The sequence below is a fragment of the Ceratotherium simum genome, chromosome X (assembly GCF_057802395.1).
Source record: "Ceratotherium simum simum isolate JZ-2026a chromosome X, ASM5780239v1, whole genome shotgun sequence".
NCBI classification, from domain to species: domain Eukaryota; kingdom Metazoa; phylum Chordata; class Mammalia; order Perissodactyla; family Rhinocerotidae; genus Ceratotherium; species Ceratotherium simum.
The window spans coordinates 28892841-28906623 of record NC_141940.1 but is presented as its reverse complement, the minus strand read 5'-3'; the positions used below and the strand labels follow the sequence as shown (position 1 = coordinate 28906623).

Genomic DNA, 13783 nt, shown 5'->3' with positions numbered 1-13783 from the left:
AGGAATGGGTTGACTGCAAAGGGGCTGGAGGAAATTTTGTTGTATGGAAATATTCTTTATCTTGACTGTGGTATATACTAGTGTACACATTTGTCAAAATTCATTTAGCTGTACACTTAAGAGGGTGCATTTTACTCTGAAAGTTATACTCCAATAAAGTTGACTTTAAAAGAAAGCAATGCTGATGGAAGTTATTTATGGATGAGTGAGGTTTATCTTTTTGTGGGCCACACTAGTGAGGGACAAGCTGGTCTTTTCACTAGAGGACCACCAAATGTCAGTAGGTCTTTCTAAAACAATATAGCTTTTTATAGAAACAACTCCTTTTTTTGTACAGTCATGTATCATTGTTTTATGTAAATTCTATTTTGTAGTTACAATTATAAGATCAAGTTGTATACAACAGGTTTAGGAACTAAAATAGTTGACTTTTAAGCATACAATTCAACTGGTGGAAACTAAAGTGTGAATAAATCCTAAAGCATAGTCTATGTGCTATGAGCATTTAGCATTCCGAGGTCATCAGTATGTTTTACAGAGGGGACTGAGAGCTTCACTTAACCTCATTAGTCAGTTAAGTAGAGTTTGGTTAAGAGAGCTAAAAAAATCTAGGGCCAGCTCCAACAGCCTAGTGGTTAAAGTTCGGCATGCTCCGCTTCAGCAGCCCAGGTTTGGTTCTCCGGCACAGAATCACAACACTCATCTGTCAGTGGCCATGCTGTGGCAGCAGCTCACATAAAAAAGAAAAAAAGAGGAAGATTTGCAACAGATGTTAGGTCAGGGCAAATCTTCCTCAGAAAAAAAAAAAGGAAAGAAAAATCTGGGCAGCCGTGGAACAGTCTGCAACAAGTGAGTCCAGCAGATGAGTGTTGTGAGGTTTTCGCCACTGGGCTGGAGATCCAGGGAATGACTTTTGTCCTGAGATAGGTGACTGGTGTTGGGGAAATATAATTAAACATAAAACTCTCCTGCCAATCCAGTGAAACCTCTCCACAAAATGTAGAAAATAATTAAACGGTATTATGAGTGAATAAGTTTTAAACCAAACTGTGATGCACATCACAGGCAATCCCCTCAAGTGTTTGTAAAGACAAAAAAGCAATCTCACCCTTTTTATATAGCCAGGCACATACAATCCATTATATACATGTTAAGTGTCCTTATCGAAAGGAAAAATAAAATTTCTCATATCTTTTTGAGAAGCAGGAAGTCACATCTTGGAGCTAAATTTCCACAGACAGGGAAATGGGGCACCACCTTTCTTGATGTTCATTTTTCAAAGAGATGGCTCCCTGAGCCCCAAGAATGACATTCCTGGGATGCAAACTGAAAAGAAGCTTATTTACTATTTAAAAAAAATTACATATCTCTCAAAGAGGCAGAGATAGAAGTTACAATCTCAACTTTTCTGAAGGAAATGCTAAAAGAAAAGGGAGGGGGAAAAGGTCTTTCCTTTTCTGCACTTGGGAAAATTTTAAATTAAATTTTTTAGATTTGTATTTATCCTTATAATTTCCCCTCTCTGTTAATATTTTCTAGTAAAACTACAGTTTTCTAATTATCTACATTACCATTTCCACCTTTCTCCAGAAGCCATCTAAGCATCCAGCAAATCCATAGTAAAATACATAACAAAGCAATTATCAGAATTACAATAGGATGAATTAAAAAATTAGTATAATATTTGCCTTGGGGAAAACCTTTTAAGTATATCATACCAATGGTGAATGGTTAAAGCAGATTCTTGATTAACAATGTGCAAAAATTCTCATTTGTCATACAGTAATTTTACAAACTGTTGTGATGTCTTTATTGTTTGTGCTTTCAAATAATTAACTACTTGAGTATTATTTTGTACTTTTTTACATCCCATCCAATCGAAGCCTAATGAGTAGTTTAACTCTGGAGCCTGATAATCTAAATTTTTAATTGAGTTTTTCTTAAGGCCCAACAAATTTCCCCTGAGTTCTCATCAGTCAGAGAAGTAACATTACAATTATAGGATAAACTATGCCCTTCAGTAATTATTCCATCTTTCCTAATAATTTCTCCCAGCTGTAAAACACAAAGACACCCATGGCCATTATCTAGTATCAAAGTCCTATTATGAGGCACCCACTGAAGGGTACAGATTGAAATTTGTAGGGGAGGAAAAATAATTTTCCCTCTACCCTTCTAGATTCTTAGCTGAGACCACCCCCATAATAAAAGAGAGATTAACAGGAGAAAAACAAACAGAAGTTTAGTAACATGTACCGCTTGTATACATGGGAGAGATCCAGGAAACCTGAGTAACCCTCCAAAATGGCCCAAGCCACTATCTTAAATACTATCTTCAGCTAAAGGCAAAAGAAGATGTTGTGGGGGAGCCAGTTATGGGAGGCTATCAGGAAGCACAGTAAACAAGGGTAAGGTTGTTATGTAGATTTAAGTCACTGCCTTCTCCATTGGTAAGAGTTTCTAGAGATTTAATCCTCTTCCTAGTACAGGGAGGGAGACACCCTGACAAATGGAGATTTCCCTTGTAAGTGTAAATGTCTCTTACAAAAGGGTAACTTCTACTGGTTTTCAGAGCTTTTCCTATGTCTGCTGTTTTTAAAAATAACCAGCTCAAGATAATTCTTATGCCAAAGAGGCATATTTCGGGGTGGCAAATTCTGCTCCCCTTCAACTTCCAGTGTTTAATGTACATGCCTCTAATTGTTTTAAGTCTTGAGGACAAACTCAACCTGTGGGCCATGTTTTACCTTGGTTCAAATCAGTAGTTATCCATGGATATTTAATGAACTACTGTAATAACATAATAGGTATTTTTATCTATCCCTACTAAGACTGGAAAAAACTTGTATCCCAAAGTAGTTAACAGTGACGATAGACCTGTCTTCTGTAGTCTCTATTCACAAATGCCAGATTTCTGTTTTTCCTATTAATCAGATGTTTTTCTATACCACCCTTTTAATCAAACTAGAGTCAGCCCTTCATATCCACGGTTTCTGCATCTGCAGGTTCTGCATCCATGGGTTCTGCATCTGCGGGTTCAACCAACTGTGGACTGAAGGGCCTATGACGGTTGTGTCTGTGCTGAACACGTACAGACTTTTTTTTCTTGTCATTATTCCCTGAGTAATACAGTATAACAACTATTTACATAGCATTTACATTGTATTAGGTATTATAAGTAATCTAGAGATGATTTAAAGTATACGGGAGGATGTGTGTAGCTTATATGCAAATACTATGCCATTTTATATAAGGGACCTGAGCATCCTCAGATTTTAGTATCCATGGTGGGGTGTGGGCCTGGAACCAATCCTCTGCAGATGCTGAGGGACAACTGTAGTTAACAAAACATTTTTTTGTGTCAAATTCAGGGCTTGAGTATCTGGATGCATATTAGTTACTTTTACTTTGATGTTATAAAAATTAGTAGTGTGTATGTTCCTATTTATATTCTGCCAATAATAAGATGGTTGGATTTATAAGTCCAGGCTATGTCTACACTGGGAGTACAATTTAGAGCTGATCAGAAATGTTTGACCAAAGGGAATACAGAAAGAAAGAGTGGTGTAACAAATAACATGTTTGTTTCCTAGTAAAATTGATTCTTATAGTAACTAAAATAACTACTACTGTGAATAAGAGAACAAGGCTTAGTCTGAGAATAGTAATAAGTTCATTAGAATACCTCCTTTCAATTGAGTTCAGCGCCAATATCATTCTAGAAAATTTAAGTTTCAGGTCCTTTGTGTTCAGAACCACAGTCCAGTCCTCCTGAGGAGCTGGCTTCACGTGGGAAGCATGAATCCATCTGGGTTTTCTTTCACTTTAATAGCCATATGGGTGATCAGCAGCACTTGAAGTGGTCCCTCTGCATGGTGACAGCCCGTCTTTCCTCCAGAACACTTTAATATAAACTAAATTGCCCAGTTTGATAGGGGTGGCAGACTTCTTCCAGTAAGTCCCTCCAGGCTCTTCTGACTTTGTGTCTCAGGGTTTCTAGGGAAGAGAGAAGCCATTTTAAGTATTGAACATGGCTCTGAGAGGATTCAGTTAAGTCAGGCAGGGGAAGTGATTTGAGACCAAAATTCACAGTCCTGCCAAGCATAAATTCGAAGAGAGAGATAACATCGCTTGCAAGAGTCGCTCTAATTTTTAACAAACCTGGTGGTAAATCTCTATGCCATTTTAACCCAGTAGATTGCTGAATCTTAGCCAATGAGTTTGTTAGAGTTTGAGTCATCCATTCTACTTGGATTATGATAGCCTTTAGGAATCTGCAAACATTTGCATAATTCCTGGACAATAGTGGACATAAAATGATTTCCTCTGTCTGATTCAGTAAGCTCTGAGGTCCCCAAAGTGGGGATTGTGTGCATTAAGAGGCCCTTGACCACTGCATAAGCATCCGCTTTTGAAAGGGAGACTTTAGGCCATTCAGACATCATACCCACCACAACTAGACAAAAATCTCTTACCTTCCATAGGCCTTAATTCTCTGAAATTAACTGCCATCAGGTTCCTGGTAAAGTTGGTAGGGAAAACTTTCTGCACCTACCTTGGGAGTAGTCCGTAAAGAATTCTGCTGACAAATAATAAATCTCTTTAATATGTTTTGAATAAATTCATCTTTTTAATAGGCATAGGATGAGTCTAGTGCCTTTAAAAATCCCTCTTTCACTTTGATGATTTTGTTGACACCTTAACGATAAACTAAACAAGCAAATAAAGACTGTGGTATAGGAATTATTTTGTTATGTAATTCCTATAGTCCAGTCAAATTTCCTTTAGCCTCATTTTCAATCCATTTTTTCATTTCCCTTTGTGAAGCTTATTTTTGAAAATAGACAACGGTTTCTAGTATTAAAAGGGGGGCCTCTATGTTTGGAGTCTGTCATGTTTTAACAGCGGCTTTTGCAGCTCTTCCAGCAAAGTCGTTGCCTTTAGAAATTTCTTCATTTCACCCTATGTGAGCTCTACAATGGATTACTGATAATCTGAGTAGGCAGTTATGAAGACTCTAACACATCAACTTTCAGTCTTCCATGAATATTTTAGTTCTCATAGAAGTCAAGAAGCCCCTATTTTTCTAAATTTTCCCTGTTGCATGACAGACACCAAACACACATTTACCATCAATATATATATATTTGCTTTTAAGTCCGGAACCAAGAATTTTGGCTCTGGTAACTGCTATTAACTTATCTGCTTGTGCCAACTTTATTCTAGACAAAAGATTCCAAGATTTCATGATAAATCACCACAGCATAGAAAGCCTTAAGTTGGCCACTTTCGTCCTGAGTACATGATCCATTAGTAAACATTATGAACTCTGTATTTTGGAAAGGATTATCAAATCAGACTGGGGCCTAGTATTTTCTTCTATTATCATTGTACAATCATGATCATCTATTTGATTAGGATCTGGTAAAAGAGTAGCAGGTTTAGGAAACTGCATTGTCCAAGCACAATGTTAGGACTGGATAATAATGCTTGTTCATAGCCAGAATGACAGTGCACCAAAAATACCGGGTCTTATGCACTTGTAAGATAACTATCACAACATGTGGGATACTCAAAACAAATGACCCAATGTAAGGGCTTGAGCCTTTTCAATAAGTGCGGTGGTTGCCACCACTGCTCGGAAACATGCTGGTCTATAGTCTAATCCCAACTTTAGAGTTAAAATTCTACTAGCAGCATCTTTATTTTCAGGATAAAACAAATGGAAAGGTTTTGCAAAATTTCGAATCCCCAAAGCTGGAGGAGAGACTATAGCCAATTTCAATTGTTCAAATGCCTCTTGAGATTCTAGGGACCAAACCCCAGAGGATCTGGAGAATTATGCAATTGCATTGTCAGAGGTTCTGCCTGTTTCGCAAAAGCTGGAATTCACTGTCTACATTATCCTACTAGTCCCCCCAATTGCCTAAGTAGTGTTTTCTTTTCATAGTAGGTTGTTTCATCTGCATAATTGGCTGAATCCTATATTACAACACTCTGTGGCCTTTAGCTGACAACAGATGCCTCAAATATTTTTTCAGTTTGGCAATACTACAGTTTTTCTAGTGAGGCCTTAAGCCCCTGTGAAGCCAAAGTACCAGTTTTGCATTACCCTTTAGTTTCTGAAACTACCAGAAAATCATCTACATATTAAATAATTATAGATCCTTCTTCATAAGACTTATGACTCCTTCATAAGTAAAAGCAAACAAAAAAATAGACTCATTCACTAGAGAAAAAGAAAAAAAAATAGAATATAGATCAACTACAGTGAAAAACTTTGCAGACTATGGTACTGAAGTCAGAATAGTTGCAGGGTTAGAAACTACATAGAGTAATGGAACAGAAAATTTCTTTCTTTAAGATATTGTACAAATCTATATAGTAGTCAACTATCTGTATCAAATTTATCTTCCTTCTTTACTAGAAGTATGGGAGTATTACAGGGTGAGTGCACTTTTAAAATTATTCTTCCTTTTTTCCCTTAATTTTTTATAACTAGTTTTATTCCTTCAAATTGAGCACTAAACAAAGGATATTGTTTTACACATGACAATAGCTTATTCTTTTGGTAAACTATTTTCACTGGTTCTCTATCTCCAATTAAACCAGCGTCATTATTCCCCAAAAATGGCCCAAAGAGATGCATCAATTTGTTTCAGCCCTGGCACATAGTAACCAAATAAGGTGACTTTTTCCAAGGGAGCTCAGCAAACATTCCATCTGGAGTATAGAGTATGATGATAGCCTTTAATTTGCACAGCAGGTCTCTCCCTAATAGGTTTACAGAAGAATCAGGAGAAAGTAAGAAAGCATGTTCTTCAGTCAGAGGAACAATCTGTATGGGAAAGGAACAATTAGAAGGCTGACACGAAATACCAACAACATGTATTGACCTATCACCAGATGCAAAGTGAGAAATTTCCAAGTTAATTGCAGAATAAGTAGCACCAGTATCTACCAGACAATGCAAAGATAGGTTAGCCTGAGGGAAAGTTATTAAAGCATTCGGTTCTCCAGTTCCCCCCTCTGAGATTCCTCCAGTCTGTCAATTTTGAGCCACTTGCCAATTATTTCCTAGCTGAGGGTTTTGTCTTTCTTGATTCCCTTGTTGCAATTTTTGCATTCCCTGGAGTCTCTTCCTACAACCGCTCTTCCAATATCCTGGCTTTTTGCAATAATGATATACAATTTTCCCTTCTTCCTTTGCTCCCTTCACAGATTGCCCAGAGTAGGGTTATGCCCTTGAGTAAATTGTCTAACTGAGCAGCTAACAGTGCAGTTTTTAATTTTTTCTCATCTTTGTCTTTCTCCAGATTACCCCAAAACTGAGTAGCTGCTGCTAAGATTTGAGTAACAGTCTGTTCTTGCCATCCTATTATCTTTTCTTTAATTTGAGTTTGGATAGTTGGCAAGACAGCCAAGACAAAGGTGAATAGGACTAGAGGGTGATTTTGATCTGCCCCTGTATCCATGCCAGTGAATTTTGAGAAAGCAACAAATCGCTGATGGAAATCAATTGGGGACTCACCTATTTCTGGATAATTGTGGTAGTGTCTACCAGCTCACTATTAGCAGAAAGGCTTTAAGTAGGGCCATCAGCAACCCCCTCTTTTTTTGAGGAAGATCAGCCCTGAGCTAACGTCCGTTGCCAATCCTCCTCTTTTTGCTGAGGAAGATTGGCCCTGGGCTAACATCCATGCCCATCTTCCTCTACTTTATATGGGATGTCGCCACAGCATGGCTCGACAAGCAGTGCGTCGGTGCGTGCTGGGATCTGAATCTGCGAACCCCGGGCCGCCAAAGTGAAGCGTGCACACTTAACCGCTTGCGCCACCGGGCCGGCCCCAGCAACCCCTCTTGATGGGTTTGTAAAGCCCTTAGTTCTTCCACCATGGTAGGGGTTGCCTATGATCAGCTTCCCTTGGCCATGATACTCATTGTGGTGGGTCACCTTCTAGCCCCCAACATGTTTGCTCCATAGCCTGAACGAAGTCTGCTGGTTGCAGAATTCCCTGTAGCAGCTGGTGCACATCCCCATACATGGGGCTACAGACTGAAAACATGCTGTGGAGTACTTCTATGAGTCTTTCTGGGCACAGGAAAATAAGTCTTTAAATGACTAATATTAGCTCTTGAGAAAGGCATATGGATTACCTGGGAGGCCTGGGTAGCTTCTTGACGGCATCAGCTTCATAGGTGATCTGAATAGAAAGGGCTGGTTTACCTTATATTGAGACAAGAAAAATGTAGGATTATATGGCACTATCGTTTCTTTTCCCATGCTGGTGTTTATCAACCCTAACATCTTTTTTCTTTGTCTTTTTCCACGTGGCCAGTGCAGCTACTCTATCCTGTTACCTTCATACAGGGACACACTCTTTTATCCAAATTCTCAATTATTCTCTGATCACATCTCTTTATCATGTCTGCTTTCCTAGCTATGTGGTGTGCATTTGATAAGGGACTCTTAGAGGTGGATTCCAGGGCTGAGACGTGAAGTGGATTCAGGCTAGGACATGAGGCATACAAACATGTTCCCTCAAACAGGGCAGATAATGTATTACCAGCTTGAGAAGTTGTGTCCTTGTCTCTCCTTGCAGGGAAATCTAATAAGAGGGAGTACTAAATCTACTACTCAGAGGGAACCACCCTTCTGAAAGATCATTGCCTCCTCCTTCCCAGGAGTTGATTTGATGTAGGGAAAAATAAAGAGACTCAGAGCTGGGACAACAGAAAAGAGAGCGATTCTGTGAAAGATAAAGTGGCCTTAATTCTTGCATTTCCTCTTTCATTTTTCTCGATTTTTCCTTCTGGTTATCATATCATTTTTTTAGTTCTCCTTAGAATGATAGTCATCCCATGAATACAGTATTCCCCCTTTATCTGTGGTTTCAGTTACCTGCAGTCAACTGTGGTCCAAAAATATTAAATGAAATATTCCAGAAATAATTCATAAGTTTTAAATTGTGCACCCTTCTGAGTAGTGTGATGAAATCTCATGTCACCCAGCTCTGTCCCACCCAGGATGTGAGTTATCCCTTTGTCCAGTATATCAATGCTATATATGCTACCCATCCAATAGTCACTTAGTAGTCATCTGGGTTATCAGATCGACTGATGTGGTATCATGGTATCGCAGTGCTTGTATTCAATTCACCCTTATTTTACTTAATAATGGCCCCAAAATGCAAGAGTAGTGATACTGGCAATTCAGATACACCAAAGAGAAGCTGTAAAGTGCTTCCTTTAAGTGAAAAGGTAAAAGTTTTTGACTTAATAAGGAAAGAAAAAAAATCATATGCTGAGGTTGCTAAGATCTATGGTAAGAATTAATATTCTATCCGTAAAATTCTGAAGAAGGAAAAAGAAATTCGTGCTAGTTGTGCTGCTGCACCTCAAATACATATGTGTAGGAAAAACATAGTATATATAGGTTTGGTACTATCCGCGGTTTCAGGCATCCACTGGGGGTCTTGGAACATATCCCCGGTGAATAGGTGGGGGACTACTGTACCAGTAATTCATATGCTTGGAAAGAGGCACTTCCAGGAATCCCTGTAAACACTTTAATTTGTCCAAATCAAAGAAACAGTCCTCAGGTCACCGTAAGACTGGATTCTCATATGTATACCCATTCAAAATGTGACCGAGAGATATTAGCAGTTTAAGAGAGAGACCTGCAGGCAACATTTCTGGCTTCCCATATTTTTCCACTATCAAAGCTAATGGTGATCGTGACAGGATTTTAGAACTGGAATCACCTATGCTTATTCAATAATAAAATCTTGAATTTGGAGAGGGTAATTCATCTGGCTAGTGTTCCAAAAGAGTGGAGAGCTAGAAAGGAGGCTTTTTTTTTTTTTTTTTTTAATAATTCAGGGTCTTTTACCTGACTGTTGTGTGGCCACAAGAACTTCAGCTGATTCACCCAGTTCAGGCATTGCCAGATGGATCCTATCCTCATTGCCAAATTGTGGGGGAAATGTAATTAAACATAAAATTTCCTGCCAACCCAGTAAAACCTCTCCATAAAACAGAAAAGAATGAAATAGTTTTATTATTGAATAAGCATTAAACCAGACTGCAATGTGCATCACAGGCAATCAATTTGCTAAAGAGATTGCAGAGACAAAAAAGAACTCTTACCCTTTTATATACATGTCAACCCATTAACATGTATATATGTTTTATATATATGTTAATCTATTACATACACACTAATTGTATCTATCCAGAGGAAAAATAAAATTTCTCATCTTTTTTTAACAAACAAGAAGTTACATCTTGGAGCTGAATTCCCACAGACAGGGAGACAGGGCACCACCCTTCTTGGGGTTCACTTTTCAAAGAGATGCTTCCTTGGTCCCCACGAATGACATCCCTGGGATGCAAAACTGCAAGAGGCTCATTTAGCTTTGAAAAAGATTTATATACATTTCAAAAAGGCAGAGATAGCATTTATAATCTCAAGTTTTCTGAAGGAAATCTTAAAAGAGGGGAAAAAACTTCTCTACATTTTTGCACTAGGGAAAATTTTAAATTAATTTTTTTAGATTTTTTTTTTTGTGAGGAAGATCAGCCCTGAGCTAACATCCATGCCAATCTCCCTCTTTTTGCTGAGGAAGACCGGCCCTGAGCCAACATCTATTGCCAATCCTCCTCCTTTTTTTTTCCCCTTTCTCTCCCCAAAGCCCCAGTAGATAGTCGTATGTTATAGTTGCACATCCTGCTAGTTGCTGTATGTGGGACGCCGCCTCAGCATGGCCCGACAAGCGGTGGGTTGGTGCGCGCCCAGGGTTCAGAACCCGGGCCGCCAGTAGCGGAGCATGCGCACTTAACCGCTAAGCCACTGGGCTGGCCCCAGATTTTTATTTACCCTTACACTGGCAAAGAAAAGTCAAAGTCACAATCCTAGAGGGCCTATACTACCTAATAAATTATCCAATAGGGACTCACACACAGGAAGAAGAGGCCTTAGTAATTGGATCTAGAGTATGAGGTGAGCACTGGCTCTCAGGTGTTAAAAATAAGACAACAAAATGGAGTTGCTTATGCTAAGCCCCATGTCACCAAACCGAGACTTAATTACAGTTTTGGTTCTCCCAGAAGTGGAACCTTAAACCAGTCAATCAGGAAGCATCTGATCAGCACTAGTTAGGTAAACTGCCTGATAGACCCCTGCCATCCCCTAAAGGAAAGTAACCTTACAATAACCAATCTGTTTTTTTGCCTAGTATAACTTCCTTGTTCCTGCTCCCTTCTGCCTATAAATGTCTTTCATTTTATACAGGTCCTCAGAGTTCCTTTCTATCTGCTAGACTGGATGCTGCCTGATTCAAATTAATTTTTGCTCAAATAAACTCTTAAAACTTTTAATATGCCTCAGTTTATCTTTTAGCATAGCTAAGGGCAGTGCCCCATTATAACTGGGGCATAAGGTCAGGGTTGGAGTAGAAAGAGGGATTTGATGCTGGGTTTGATAGATTTGGGCTACAGCTGCTTAAATACTTGTTTTGTGTGGCTTCTAGAATCCAGGGCAGGGCTCAGCCTGCAGATCATTTGGGTCACAGAGCCTCAGCTACAGTAAAGAAAAATCAATTTGGGCCTAGAAAGAAGAACATTAGAAGTTACAGGGAAATAGGTTTGTGTACAAATGCCTTACTAGTTTTTACAATCGTATTGAAATTTACTTCTTTTACCCAGGTTAACAAAATATGTCACAAAAAAACCTAAATATTGGGTTTAACAAACACAACACTTTTGAAAGTAGAACACAATTTTTTTTTCGGGAAATAATAGTGCAAATGGTAACTTCCGGGTCAATTTACCACACTAGAGGAACAAACTTGTTACAGCATAGCTATGCTCAACTGAGCCACTTATCTACATTACAGTAAAGTACTTGAAATCATTCCTAAGATCAAGGTTTAAAAACATTTTAAGAGACAAGACTTTAGGTGTTTTATAGTCACTTCTGTAAGAGGTACTTTTCCTTCCCCAAACGGTCAAAGCTTAATTGGAAGATTGACAATACTTACCTTTTTTTCCTCATCATATCTTCCGTTCAAAATACTATTATCATTGGTAATATGGCTTATATCTTGTCTCATCTGGATAATACAGTCCAAGAAGTGAGGTTTGGGAAGGCAGACCCTACATTCATGGAGGAAGGTGTGCAGGCCACATACCATGACTCACGTCCCTTAGTTATACAAATGGAGGGCTCAGAGTTTCTTGATCTTCAGTAAACTGGAGTAAAGAGTGCGAATTATAATGGTGAGAAGGGTGTACTACCCTTTTGAGGTGGGGCAGGCCCTGGAGGAAGATATTTCATATAAGGTGGCATCTGAGCAATAATATGTCTACAGACAGGGCAGTGGAGTAGAAGTCATTGGTGGACCTGAAGCTTGGCTATCAATCAAGTGAGAAATACCTGCCGCCTAGGAAGGATGTGGCATTTGATGGCTCATTGGTGGTGGAGGAGGTAGTGTGGTACAGAATGTTCCTGTGGAGGCATAATATGATGCAGGTTCAATACTACTGGTTGATCCTGGTAAGCAGATGTGGAGGCAGGAGGCAGTGGTTCTCAAGCACCTGAATTTGAATAATTCTGAATAGGGACAGTTATTAAATTGCTGTGTTTTCTTATTGAAATACAAAGGTTTCCTGACTCACAGTTTCCTGACTCACTGAAGGAGGTAGAGGTGAAACTATGGACAATTAATCCTGCTGGAGGAGCACGAATATCTTCTCCTGGCTTATTATATGGCTGGTGCAGCACATGTTGCAAAGGAGGTGGTGGTATCATAGTTTACTACTTTGGTTCATACGATGCTTGTCTGGCGGCATTGTGAAACGATCCAAGATTTCAGTTGGTGGTAGGACAATATGCAGAATGAACATTTTCAAGTTAAGTACGAGCAACAGGGTTTTCAGCTCTCGGATGGCGGAGGTTGATATGAGCCTCTAAGTCCCTTTGAGACAAATATGTTCTCTTGCATCCTTGAACAGTGATACACATGAAAAGAGAACCTTGTTTATGCTTCTCAAGTCGCTCCACAGGATTACTACAGCCTGGGCACATACCTTCTCTTCCATGTGAAAGAGCACAGGCATAGCAAAAAGCATGCTTGCATGGAATCATCCGCCCATAGATTTTAATTGGTAATTTGCATTTGTCACAGAAATGAATTGTGGTGTCATCCTTTTTACCTAAGATGTTTATGTTAAAGTCCCAAAATAGCTCTCCAACAGATCTTGGCTCATTTCTAAACGATTCACCTCTGTTAGAGACGTACCATTCTTCCTCACTAGAACCAAGGCCTTCCGCGCGCTCCATGACTCAGCTTGCCGCGGGGCACAGTGGGAGCGGAAGTCAACCTCACTGACCCAGGGAGCGCATGCGTGTTACGCTCTTGAACCCAGGAGGCGGAAGTGCAACGAGGTCGGCCCAACTTTGACTTCTTCGCACCTACCCCAATTCCAGTGAGGGAGTCAAGCATAAGGAGAAAAGGCGAGTATGTGGAGTTTCAGTGCTGAGGTTGCTTAGGCTACTCTTAAGCCTCAAGAAAAAGTAGCCTTTAATTGGAAACAGACTAATCCGGAAGTGGGGAGAGGGAGAGAGCACGCAGGCGCAGTAGTACCTGAAGGGATAAGCTTCAGGCAGGCAAGGCAGCCTGCCCCCACTCAAAGATTTTTTTGAACAATGCAGTCCTTTGCTTTTTTGAGGTGAAAGCCCACCCATTATATGAAATGTTCAAATAGAGACTGAATAGCTTCT

At 39.5% G+C, this 13783-nt stretch overlaps 1 pseudogene; it reads right to left on the bottom strand.

The window, feature by feature from the left end:
- Positions 1-12081: 12081 nt before the first annotated feature.
- On the bottom strand, positions 12082-13342 carry LOC101405701 (E3 ubiquitin-protein ligase Hakai pseudogene; annotated as a pseudogene).
- Between the last annotated feature and the right edge of the window lie 441 nt (positions 13343-13783).